Source organism: Mixophyes fleayi, chromosome 2 (genome assembly GCF_038048845.1).
Source record: "Mixophyes fleayi isolate aMixFle1 chromosome 2, aMixFle1.hap1, whole genome shotgun sequence".
Classification (NCBI taxonomy): domain Eukaryota; kingdom Metazoa; phylum Chordata; class Amphibia; order Anura; family Limnodynastidae; genus Mixophyes; species Mixophyes fleayi.
Genome location: NC_134403.1, coordinates 102,307,633 through 102,322,027, shown reverse-complemented (window position 1 = coordinate 102,322,027; position 14,395 = coordinate 102,307,633).

Below are 14,395 nucleotides of genomic sequence, written 5' to 3'. Positions count from 1 at the left end.
GACACAGGAATTTACCAAACTACCTCATAACAATCCAATAATCTGATGTCCTATAGTCTGAGCGCACTTAGCAATGACAAAAGCAAAGAAAGAACCAGTCTTAAGCACACAGGTGACTGAAACCATGTTACAGGTATGTGTACTCTGAAATTGCTAGTGGTAAGGGCGCTAATATTTCTCATTAACCTGCAAAGCCAGTCTATTCTCGCATGCGCTTTAATTTGCTAATTATTGTTTTTTATATACAGTAGAACAATGTACAATTCCATCATGTGTAGGTATAGTTATTGAAATGCTCAACAGTGTGTATTTCAACAAATGCCTAACAATCACAAATACATGGGTGAATAGATAAACAATAATATGTATGAGAGTCCACACATTATTATGTTTATTTACGTTACTCTATATTTATAGTGTACAAAAATTTGATAACTTATTTTGCTCCAAACAATTTTTTGGGCTGGAGAATATGGCTGTAATGTGCATGAGCTGTGGGGTAGGGTTGCAACGTGGCAGAACTGGGGGGAGTGCAGTAATGTTATGAGACTGGGGGATAATGCTATTTGTTAAATGTGAATGCCATTGACTTAATGTTGTATCTGGCTGCAGGGGTTTATTTTTTCCACAGCTTTACAGGAGGTGAATAGCATCTTTCCCTTTCTCTACCAGGATCCCAACATTCAGTACCCGGCAAAGCAGCAACTGAACTTAAGACACCAGCAGGAAGTGAAAGCTACAAGAACAGGCATGAGAGGGACTGCCTGCCAACTGTCACAGTTGTGGTGAGACTGTCTCGCACTTAGGAATGCAGTGAGGCATGTCCCTCTTAATGCCAGTGTGCTTTAGGAGGGGGGCCACATGCATCTAGAAGTGGTGCGTGCAGCTTTGCCAGCATGTTTGAAGGGGTTGTGATTGGAGAATAAACTGATAGCTAAAACCCTTGCAAGCTGGTTACTCCCACATCTGGGTTTACTTCTGTCGAAATCAGCTTATCGGATAAAGTCATTTTAATTAAAGTCTAGCAAACTTGGTTGTCTTTGTCTGAAAAGAAGCGTACGGTACGCATCGACGTACAAGGGCACGCTACGGCGTAAAAGGGCGTACGCATCCACTACACGTGGCAGCAACAGTAATTGGTCTTTTACCATACATTCGCACAAACACGCATACTTATAAAATAGTACACATTAATGGTAGTTGCAACACATAGTCAGTTATGTCGAAATATAGTAGTATTTATATGTTATATTAGAGTTACATGCATATTAGTGAAATACACGGAACAGGTTGAAGGAATCACATCATGAGTATCATAATGAACCTCGTTACATATCCTACTGTTTGGTTCACTCTGCGAGGGAATCGCAGAGTGCATACACAAGTTATGAATGATAGGGAATTATGAACTACTTAAGACTAAGGAATCTTGGCGGGAAGAGCCGAGCATACCCCCTGGAGAGGTGACCCCCTCCTTTGGATTCCTTAGGATGAACCAGCCAATGATTGACAACCCCTTGGACATTCCTGAGACCTGGACCAATAGATGCAAGCTATACCATCTTCATTGTATTACTGTATTTGATTGTGTATATAAGCAGCAGCTTGTGATCCAGTGGGCAGACATCTTGTCCCCAGACTTCAGGATTGAATGACTGCACTGGATCCAGAGCGCCTGCGATAAGTAACGGCTGTATTTATTATTACTTCGCTTGAGCATATTATTCTACTTATTGGAAATAAATCTTTGTGCGTTGGAAACACAAATCGAGGTTCGACAATCGTTATTGGTTAGCGACAATACGCACATAACACTTCGGTGCACGTCTCTTGTTAATTTGACTCCATCCACTGACAATTTGACCACGCCTATCACTTAAGTCACTTATTGTTTGACCCCTCCTCAAGGGGGGGTACTGACAGTCGCGGTGGCTGCGGGCACCACCGCGACACTCATTACCTTCCTCTGACGTCCCGGCCGTCGCCATGACGACCGGGGCGTCATTTCCGGATCCTGGCCGACCGTTGCCAAGGCAACGGTCGGAAGCTCTGTGCCCTGCGCTGTGTCCCGGCAACGGAGGAAGCCGGGGGCGCATGCGCAGAAGATAGTATGTTGTACTTAAACATCCTGGGACTTGATTTAAAAAGCCTGTGGGCTGATTAACGCCTGATACATTAATCAGGATGGGGCCGGTGTGTGATTCAGAGCTAGGCTCTGATTGGTGGCCACTAGTATTTAAGGCAGTGAGGTTTGCAGCCTCACTGCCGGTTATAGTTCTGTATCCAGTCTGCTAGCCTGCTCCCTGCTTGTTCCTGTCTATTAGACCCTGTTACTGCTTACCCGTGTATGACCCTTGGCTTGAATTTGTACCCCGCTTGTGTATCTCGTGACCCTGACCTTTGGCTTGAATACTTACCTCCCTGTCTGCTTGTGACCTCTGACCTCAGCTTATTCCTTGATACCGTTGTCTGCTGCCGGCCTCTGACCTCTGCTTGGACTTCACTCCGCTGCTTGGGTTCTCCCTAGCCGGTGCACACTTCACGACCCTCTGCCAGTCTGTAGCCCAGTCTGTCCCCACCATCAGGGGCTCCAGTGAATACCTGACTGGTAGAGTAGACTCCGGGTTGTGTTGTGCTGGCTAGCGGGGTTCCTAACACTTATAAAATATTTCCCAGGGCGGCTTTAAATTTCTAAATTGCCCCTGCAGTAGGGAGAAGAAAGTATGATATAATCGATATAACAGCATAACCCATCCAGCACTTAGCATTAGGGACCCCTTGCAGTCAGAGATCTAAGTACGTTGCAGAGAGTATGAAGGCTGGGGGGTCTGCAGTGAGTCATTTCCAGGCAGTTTGAGTGGACAGACTCAGCATAATACTCACATTAGCCTAAATGGGCACTGTTGCATGTTTTCCAAATCTCACATTGTTGAGTGTGGGGTGCAGAAATCACTGAGATGGACTGCACACATCATGAGAGATCGCACCTGCAGCTTCTCTCTGCTGAGTTCTTCAGTTATTTTTCTGCAATGTATGCTGATGAAATCATTAATCTGCCTGCATGCTACTTCTAGGGTCTCTGACAGCTGATGGAGTACAGGCAAAACACTTCTCACATCCAGAGCAACATTGTTGCCTATCTGCTGGTTATGAGTTCTTTGGTGGCAATCTCTCTGGCCTTGATATTTCCTATTCACTGTGACTGTTACACTAGGACAGGTTCTTCTCTCACTTGGCAGCCTTCCTCTAGTGTCCATCTTTCCCTCAGTTATCAGTGAGACAGTCTCCTCTTACCACTTTGAATAGCAATGAATTGATAATGTTGTGGGAGACCTGGCATCAGCCTGTATATATAGAAGACAACAAGGGGATTTGTGTGTGTGTGTGTGTGTGTGTGTGTGTGTGTGTGTGTGTGTGTGTATATATGTCTATATAAAGGCGGTCGTGCCATGTTAATTTTGTGAGAGTGGGGCATGGTGTCACTATTCGAAACTAAAATATAGGATCCCCAGGTCTTTCTAACTTGCAGGGCCGTCTCTTCCATTGGGCACGATGGGCAGGTGCCTGGGGGCCTTGCAGGCAAGGGGGGCCCGTCCGAATCCTAAAAAAAGCTCATATGCATGTGGGCTTGAAATTGAAAGAAAAGCTGGTGGGCACATGTGTGAGGAATGTTGGTGGGCAGAAGGGGTGACGTGTGACAAAATCGGGTGCGCAGGGGTCACGTTTGAAATATCACCCCCTACACACCTTAATTTGTAAAAGAAACATTGGTACAAATGGTGTAATTTTTGAAAAAAAAAATTGTGCAAAGTGGATGACAAGTGAAAATAAGTTGGTGTGAGAGAGACTGGTATATAAAACATGATGGTGGTGAGTTGTGTGCATCTGATCACAAAGCTGATGGGCAGTGGGGTATGTGTGTGAAAAAGACATGAACTGGAAATGCAGGGTACTAGGTTTAAAGGAAATCTGAGTAGAAATTACTTTACTAAAACAGTATTGGATAGGTGGGATAGGCATCCAACAGAGGTGGTAGAAGCTAATATAATAGAGCAATTTTAATTACACTTGTTTATTATGAATTTAAAAAATAGTGGAAACTAGATGGGCCAAGTGATTCTTATCTGCTGTAAAAAAAAATTGTGTTTACATTTCTGAATTTGATTTCAGAAATATCTTCATTTTACGAAAAGTTATGAAATTCCATAGGCAAAAAATATCATGGTTTAGCATGTCAGATTAAGGTTCCTTACACCATATAAAATGTAAAAAAAATTGCAGCTAACCATAAGATGTGATGGCATACCATGCCTGTATTGCACAAGAAACACGTGCATTAAGGCTTTCTGCAATAATTGTCGTAATTTCATTGCTTTTTGGAGTTTGAGTGGAAGAGTTGCAATAGTTTTTTACATTTTAGATGGTGTGTAATTGTAAGGAACCTTAATCTAACATGTTTATGGAATATTCTTATTTAGTTCTATGCACACTTGGTACATAGAAGTATTGACTGCTTTACTCAATTTTATTTTATATCCTACTTGGTTAGCTCTATAGTAGCTCAGTCCTTTGAAGTTTAATTGCTTTGTGTAGATTTGTTTTTCCTAGTTAATATATGTTGTTGTTTCTCATGCTACTTTAGCATAGCAGATCTCTAGCATATGTGATTAGTATTTTCTCTTCTCACATTTTCTTAAGAATTGATTAGGCACTTGGGGGTAACCTTTGTGTAATTTATCCAGTATTAAATGAGGACTATATAGCACCTTAATAGCATATTCATTCAATAGGACATTTGTGGTTCATTTAGCAGTATTCATCCATAGTGTTTGTCAAGCTTTGTTATCTAAATTTGCTCCTATATCATTGTGCCAAGCTGTAACATATGCAATAAGCTCTGCATTTTATTGAATTGTCAAAATACAATTCTTCATTCCATTGCTTTATGTTTTCTAATAGTTTATATGTCCCAAATAATATACCTTTCATTGAAAACCTTTGAAATAGACACCCTAAATTTAAATCATATATAAGTTGCTTAATTTTTGAAAAATATATCCTGTTTGCAATGGTTCCATATATCCCACAATGACTACGTTAAACTACGTAAGTCTATATTATACTACCAAAAAATACATGTAAAAAAATACAGATCTTTAGATGAGTTGCTGCAAATATGATTTAAAAAATATGAAATAGGAACATACTACAGCTGATGTGTTAATTAATTGTTTAATATTTTCAGGTAAGAAGACACCAGACAAAAGTGTATTACTTAAAAATGCAATGAATAAATTGATATATTTACTAAATGATTAATCTTTGAAAAAATATATTACAAAAATTCTTAACTGGATATTATATTTAAACCATATATGTAGTAAAGAATTTCTTGACAGTTTGTGCAATTTTACATAATAGGTAAGAACTAGAAGCTTGGCAATGTTATTTAGTATGATAAAACATGATCTTGTAAACACTTTTACAATATCTGATTAAATGATCATGAATCGTGTAATCTGCACAATAACTGCATACGTGTATACCCAGCTTTACTGTATACATGGACAATATAACGTAAGAACTTATGTCTTTACTATGAGCAGACTTTATTAAAAAATGCGGCATTTGCTCCGCATTACATTATTTTCGTATTTATAGATGTATCACATCTAGCCCCATTGACTTGTCTACTTTTAGTTCTGAGTGCTTTCTCAGGATTTTTTTCCCTGTAAATGGACTCATGTAAATAAATGCTGATCAGAATAATCCGCTATACCTTTGCCTCCCTCCACGAGACTTTTTTCCACTGTTTTTAGTCCTTTTGGTACTTTTGTTCTTCTCCTTTAAATTATACATCTAAATAAAGTTTGTGTCCTCTTTGCTTAACAACTGTGCCATTTTCTCTGCAGTCCAATCCTTTGTACTTGCTGATTTCTTTCTTAGCCTCCTTCTGCTTAACCACATATGCACATTGACACCTTGCCTTACACTGGCTCCCCTTCCCCTACAGAATCCTTTTCAAACTCCTCACCACCACTTACAAGGCTCTCTCACTCTACTGCCCCTTATATCTCTAGCCTCCTCTCCATTCACACTCCTGCCCGCTCCCTGCGCTCAACCAACGATCGACGCCTCTCCTCAACTCTTATCACCTTTTTCCACTCCAGAATCCAAGACTTTTCCCGCGCTGCCCCCCTTCACTGGAAAGAACTCCCTCGTTCCACCCGTCTCTCTCCTACTCTGTGCTCCTTCAAACGTGCACTGAAAACCCACCTCTTCCTCAAAGCATACCAACCATCCACATAACCCCGCCAGTCGCTCTCAACTCGCTCTCCCCCTTACCTTTCTGGCTCCCCCTGTGCCTGTTCTGTTCTCCCTCCCTTAGGATGTAAGCTCACTTGAGCAGGGCCCTCTTCCCTCATGTCTCCCTACCTGTTCTTCTGCTCCGTTTTTTGCATCAGCCTGCCTGGAGTTTCTGAAGTATTGGTATTTTTGTTTATTGTTTTGTACTGTTTTACCCTGTATAGTCGACTGTTTTGTACTGTGTACGGCGCCACGGAAACCTTGTGGCGCCTAACAAAAAGATAATAATAATAATAATAATAATATGCTGCTTTATCTTTAGAGTGTGCTTATATTTCCTAAAAACAATATTTCTTGCTCTTCTAGTGCTGCATACCTTATTTGAGAATCAGATTGGCTTTCTTTTCTCTTTCTTTCATTTGTTTCTCCAAACCATTCTGACTTTTAAAAGTGTACTCTCTATTTTTGTCCATTGTTTCTGCAGTCCATTCAAATATATGCACTCTGCCAAAGAATTGCTTACATATTTCCTCATCTTTACAAATCCAGCCCTACTAAAAGCCTAGTAAAACACCTTTTCTATGTACTATGTGTTCTTCTCTGTCTTTATAGTAAACTGCAATGATTGATGATCTTGATGCTCACTGAAACAGTTGTTAAACTTACATCTGCTTCTCAGTCACCATTTGTAAACATTAAGTTAAGAATGGCTTCTTTGCACCAATTGCTTGTGAGAAGTCCCCTGCAAGGAACTTATGTCCATACTTTTTTACATATTAAATAGAAAGCCTATTAGAATCTGCCATAATTATTACCTTTCCTTTCATTTTCATTTTGCCCTAAGTTAAAACTGTGTCCAGTTCCTCTTCCTGCCTTAGATGTCTGTAGATCACCCCGATTTGAAGAACAACTTTTCCATCTGTTTGTATGGTCACATAAAGTGTCTTATCCTCATTGCCTTTTATTAAAGTAGCTCTGATGTTGTTTTTTACGTAAAGAGTCACTTCACCTCTTTGTCTCTCAACTTTCTAAATAATGTTTAACATGTTATACCTATGTCCCCATCATGATTTTCATTACATTATGAGTCTGTAATAGTCACAATATATAGATCATCCCTTGTCATTCTGGAATTTAATTTCCTACAATACAAGCCTTTGTACATAGCCTGAAGATTTTTTTTTATATTCTTTATCCTAATCATTCCTCCTTCTGTCTGTTTTATTCTTTGTGTTTGTATTTAAGTTTTCCTCGATTTTGCAAGATACTGTTTATTTTAACAGTGGCAACTGTATACTACATTTCTGTACAAAAAAATTAAAATTCCTAAGCTGCACTCACATTACACAAAAATAAATATATAAATATAAAAATGATCAGAAAAGATTCATAGAAAGTCTTCTTGCAATGTAAGAATCATGAGGCAAATTTACTTTAGAATTCACTTAAGGGGCAAGTTTAATTTTTCATTATATTTAGGTGCCAATATTATTGTATTGTATTATGGGGCCAATATGAATATATACTTATTGTAAGAGGGCAATACTATTTGATTGCTAATGGATGCAATAATTATTTGTGATGCATATATGTGGCACTACATATTGCCCCCATAATATAATAATACAACAATATTGCCCTCTTAATATAATGAAAATTAAAATTTGTAAGTTATATATAATTTATTTTGCCCCTTAATCAATAAATATTGATTGTTCCCATTATTCATAAGTCAATAGAGACTCCTGTTATGTTCTGAGTGTCAAATTTGCTCAAACAACATGCAGTTTGAATAATCTCTCCTCTCGCAATCACCTCTTTTGTTATGGCTGTTTTGCTGGGGGTTTTCCTTGCGGTTTGTCAAACAGCAGTTTCGTAAATATGGCTGTTTTTATGTTGATCATGTTAAAAATTGGGTTAGCGATTTATAATGTGGTGGTTTGTTAAACTGTAGTTTTCAGGCTTTTAACTGGTGGTTTGGCCTTTAGCAAATCAGGCTGTTTTAAAACCACTGAAAAACTGCCGGAAACTGCAGGTTTCATCAAATCTTCCTTCAGTAAATGTAGCCCATAGACTCATATATGTAATTAAACAAGCAAGACCCAAAACATAAAATTGTGGTTAGAACACATGTTCAAACTGTATTTGTGCCTGTGAACACAAAAAAGTACATTTTGGTGCAGATCTATTCTCAATAAATATCTAAAAGATTGAATATGGATCTTGTTATCCTAAATAGTTCTCAAAAATCTTTTGTAAGCTGTTTGTTGTGCCGTTACCGAAAGTTACTCTGTGGAAAAATTTGGCAGCTGGCGATAAAACCAAAGCCAATTTTAATCATTGCTTTATAAACAAATGTATTGTTAGTCCATGTTAGATAACTTATTTCTGTATCTAAAAACAAAGTCAATTTATGTCAGAATGTGCCAGTGTGCCACAAATGAAAGTGTTAAGTTGATCAATAATTGATGCACTTGCAGTATTTTATGTGTTAATAAATAGAATTTTCAAAGAATAATATTTCTTTACTTCTGTTATCATTAATGTAATTATATATGTCTGTTAGGGTGTCACTTGAACAATACCTCTCTGCACACTTGGATTGGATTTAAAAATAAATCCCTAACAAAAACAATAAAACTTTTTTTTAAAAGTGACAGGATCAGATATGGAAAATTACATCTGGAATGTCCACTCTCCTGACATACAAATAAAAATAAATGCCTATGGTGTTTTTAAAAAGAGGAGGACTGTGTATACAAATCCTTATGTCTCCAATGCTGCACACAGATGCTCTTTAATTTGCGGTGAAAGTGTCTGTGCACAGATATTACTTATACAGTATATTAGCCACCATTAAAATAAACCTGTAAGATATGTCTGTAACTATGTGGAACCAATACAAGGAAAGGCTATAGTGATACTTTAGATTAAATGTTGTACATGTAAGATTTGACTTTTTGGTCTGCTTTTGACCTTCCTGGTGTGCTCAGCACATATCATGTTCCGTTTAATTGACAACATTGTTACCATTCAGCTGTTTCTCTATTTAGTTAATGCACTTTCTACATCTTGACACTGCTCTTACTTGCTTCATTATGCCAACATTCTATCGGCTTGTTTTTCACTTGCTGTAAATGTAAGGAGAGCAAAGAAGAACAGGAGGTGAAAGAAAATTGAAAAAGTTAGGTGTATACTGTTATATATATATGAGCATGTATGTGTTACTGGTCAAGACAGGGATGCATTTGTAACAATTGTTTGGACATTTTCACATTTTTAAGTGCTGTTTATTTTCCATGAGATCAGTAAATCAATCAATTTTATGTATCTGCTACCCAAGGCTTTATTAAAAGGGCCTGTGAACAAGTGATTCAGTCACTGCTTGAAGAGCACAGCTCAAATGGCACTGCAGATATAGTTCATTCAATACTATTAGGAAAGCGCTGACAGTACACATAAGTATTCACAGTGAATACTGGATGGACATTGACACAGCATTTCCTATTGTTTTGAGCCTATGTTCTAGATGTGTAAGTCCTACAGCAATGTTTCTAAATTGAGCAATATGAAAAAGACAGTGTTAACAAATGAATATTCTAAAGCAAATCTTTTATGCAGGTTTAGACTGACTGTGTCAGACTGGGACATGAAGGGCCCACTGGGGGAATATAATGATAGGGACTTTTCATGCCGTTGAAGTGACGTGGAGATCTGCTTGTGGTGCTGTGGTGAGCTAAAAGAGGAGGTGTGGCCGACCACCATAGAGGATAAAATCAAAGAATAATCACTGTCTGTGTTATAACAGTTAGCTTTGGCTGCACAAATTACTTGGTTAGTATAATTTATACTGTATAAATGTTTACATTTTTATTTACTAAAGTATATATTTCTATTATTGAATGGCTATATTGTCTGAGAGTTCTTTACATCCAAATTGCTCTAATTGCTTTCCAACACTCTAGCCTCCCACCCCCCCCTTCCCAGTTCTCTACAAAACACAATTAGCTACCCGCTACATGCTTCACACCAAGACACTCATTTTCACTCCCTGCCTCACTGGCACTCCGAGGAAACCCACAGACACACAGGGAGAACAGACAAATGCCACATAGGGCTTTGCTGCTGACTGAACTCATGAACTCAGCATTGTGAGACAACCATGCTAATCACTATGTTGAAAGCTTTGACATATCGGGCCCAATTCATCAAAGCATGTATCTGCTGATTTTGAGCGTATCCTGTGCAAAATATCTCTGCACATACCCAGAACCGGGAGATATGTCTGTGAATGCAGCCCTGTCTGCTGTGTCTACGAACGCACAGGACACCCTGTACAGCCTATGATTTCGGGGATGAATGGGACAGGGAAGGGGCATTTTGCCACAGACTTGCCAACTCTCCCGAAATGTCCGGGAGACTCACGCATTTTGCGAGAGTCTCCTGGACTCCCGGGTGAGTGTGGCAATCTCCTGAATTCTGCCCACTTCACTAGGAAGTGCCCCACTTCCTAGTGAAGTGGGCAGAATTAGCTCCCAAACGCTGCGATTCCCGGTTGCGTCATGACATCACAGGGGGTGGGGCCAAAATGACGCGATTCTGGACGCCCCGCTCTCCTCACGCCCACCTCAAGTGGCTGGCTCCCGGAATAGAGCCAAAGAAAGTAGGTAAGTATGAGTTTGCCATAGTCAATGTACGGTAAAGGCGTGCTAAACTCAAGTGCAGGCAGCCACATCAAGGTCAAGCTTTGAGCATCTCAAAGTTGCTTGTTTTTCTGCCCTATCTCTTGCTCTAGCTAAATAGTCTTGTATGCATTCTAGAACATACAATCAGGAATAACTGTAAAAATGGATTTTATGTTCAGTAGACATTAAGAACATCCTAATAAATGTATTTAAAGGGATATTTTAAACTGTTTTATCAATAATGTTTAGGTTATTAACAGGCAAAATTAATTCAATAATTGTATTTTTTTTACTGTGCGTTCTTTTGTGAATTTATGATTCATGTAGGTATTGGGCATATACTGCAGCATCTTGTGTAGAAGAGCACAACATACCTGCCTCCAATTTCAACAGCACGTATTTTGAGATCCCTGCCTTGAAGAAGTGCACATACCTGAAATACGTGTGTTTAATACTAACCGTGGGTTGTGCACAGAAAGCGTGCAATTAGGCCCATCATCTTTATATTTTCACTAAAATCCAAACATTACACAGCAGCTTCTCACATTTTATAAAGGCACTGGTACTTACTAGCACATATAGTATATAGAGGGACAGAAGGCATAGCTGGAAGGCAGTATACAAAGCAACCAATATCCTAACAGTAGCTGAACAATGCCTAGTGCTAGGACTGTCCTTATATGTATATATATATATACACATATTTATTTGTGCATTTCAATGAAGACCGATTAATAAATCAAATCATTTAGACATATTGCTTCTCAAATCACTCTTCTTTTCTTTTCTCTTCAACCCTTTGTTTTGTGCACTTTCTTCTACCTTTTTATCAGTGCCATCCTTCTGCTTTGATTCCCTTACCACCTTACGGCATGTCCCATCCGCGCTGCTCAGTTGACCCCTATTTGGCTGCAGGATACTGACTTCTGGCTATCACGATTTGCTGCCTGGCCTGTCCTTGCTGGATGCCTGCGCCCATGGTGCGGCTTGATTAGTGCCAGTAGCGGAAGGATCTCATACCCCATGTGCCGTTCAGCAGTCAAGTGGGCCCTATCAGCATAGCTGGCAGATCACAGCAGCACAAATTTGTCGCCAGCATGCCTGAGGACTGCGCTCCCGTCCCCACTCCCCCTTCCCCAACAGTGCTTAATAAATATATTTTCTCCCCCTCGCCCATTTCTTACAGTGCCCCCCTCCCCTTTGCTGACAGGTATGGTACCTGCAGTGTGAGAGCCCAACTCTTCAGTGCCGAATATGTGCTCCAAAACCCCAATGTTTCCAGCCTGCCCCCATTTCATTACCTGTTGCCCAGACAAGCCATGTCTCCCCTTTTTACAGGCGTCCTCTAGCCCGTGATGATTTTAACTCCCAGTGTTGCCAGCCGCTCCTTGGCCGGCTCCTTCATTGCTCATGGGTCACTCCCTCATCTCACTCCCCATGCTCCCGGTCCATGGTGCCATTGCCTCTCTCACCTGGACTTGTCCCCACATTTTGCCAACTTCACGCCCTTCTACCAGCCCAAGCTCCCTTCTACCCAGCCATTTGTTCCCCATATTCTGTATACCGTGCACTTGTCCTCTCCCTCTGCCAGCCAATTACTTTCCCCTGCCTTTCTCACCAACATGATACCCACCCTGGGTGGTTTGTAGTATTAGAACATTGCACATTCCTTATATTCCTCCCTAATAGTTCTCCAATGTAATGTAACAGTTGCGTCTTGATCCGTGTGTGGATCTTAGAAGTTCTGGTCCAGAAACATATGAAAATCTGCAGCACCTTGTACAATATCACATTAATAAGAGATTTTCAGTTACATAAGAAAATGTATTAACAGCACACTCGCTTTGATCCAGAAATACAAGTAAATCAACAGCGTAATATATGGTGTTCCTTATCACATTGACATATGATATAGGGTTCCGTATAATAGTATATCACAGCATAATCTGTTCAAAAAAATAAGCCAGGGAAACAAACAGTAAATTATTTATCTTCCCCGGTGGTAGCATCTATTCCTCCCATAAAACATACTATTATCTAAGCGGTATGCGGTTACTGCACTGAAAAGCTGTACATCTCCACTTTTTAAATGCGCCGGAAAACTCTCAGTTTGATACATTTACCCCTAGAGTGGATAAATGTTGGAATAGCTGTTCTGTGAAAAAAATCCACATCAAACCTATATATATCTTGACGCATTTCATAGTACACTTACAATTTCATCAGAGGCAAGATAGCGATAGTAATGGCTCTTTCATTCAAAAACTCCTTTTTTAAGGTCTGCTTCCTATAATTGATTGGCTCATAGGTGCAAATTATTTCATTAAACTAACAGTATTCTAAAAACGCACTAAATTCTATGAACTCATATTGATTATTAATAACTATCCTGAGTTTACAGCCTTTAAATACAAATCCACCTCAATAGTCTTGTGAGTGGACTACAATTCAAACCCAACATTCTGAAGCAAAAGACTCCTCTACAAAGGCACATATATCTCTATCAGATCAAACATATTTCATTAATACAGCTCTAAACATAACTGAAATTAGCAGCATTAGAATAAAACTGCCACGGTTCTTTAAACCAAACAAGCCCTTTCTTTTTACAGGTTTCTGCCACCTTCCTATGGACAAGGTGATGATTTTGGTAGCCAAGCATTAGGATAAAGTATAGGGCAGATCCAATCAGTGTTAAGGTTAATTTTGCTTGTCGCATTATTCCTACTGGTAAAGTTTTTATAGGTCATTGCAGAGGGCAATGGCTGGTGTGACTAAATCCCATGCACATATTCTGCTATTCCAAGATATTAAAGGGAACTTTCAATTTTGGTACATTTCCTTGACAAATTTAATGGGGTGCGCATATGGCCGGCACACATTGTGTCTAGCCAGGAGCTCCAGCTGTAAAAGGACGGTGCGGGTTCTCTGGATTTTGATTTTCTCTGGATACCTCAAAGGGGCATGGTGCTCGGTGCTTTGGCCCTCAAAATGTGTTTTTTCAGGCATATTTGCGTGTGTGTGTTAGTGCTAGATCTTTTCTCCATCATAGTGGCTATGGACCTCTGGGCTCCTTGTGTACTGGGCAATGATATCATTTTCTGGTGTGACACCCTCTTCAACTAAGCTTATTAAAAATTTAGTTTTGTGCTGCCTAGAACATAATAACACATTGGGTTTAGAGATAAACTAGTGCTGGGAATCAAAAACTCTTTGGCTGACGCACTTTTCCGTTTTAACTGGATGAAATTCAGGGAATTTGCTCCTCATGCTGGCGTTAATTGTACCCTTGTCCTTTTCATGATTTCCGTGCCGGTATAGTGGGACTTATGGAGACATCTTTGGCCCCATCCACCCCTCAAATCATACAGGGTGGCAGAACTGGGTTCACTTTTTAGACAGTA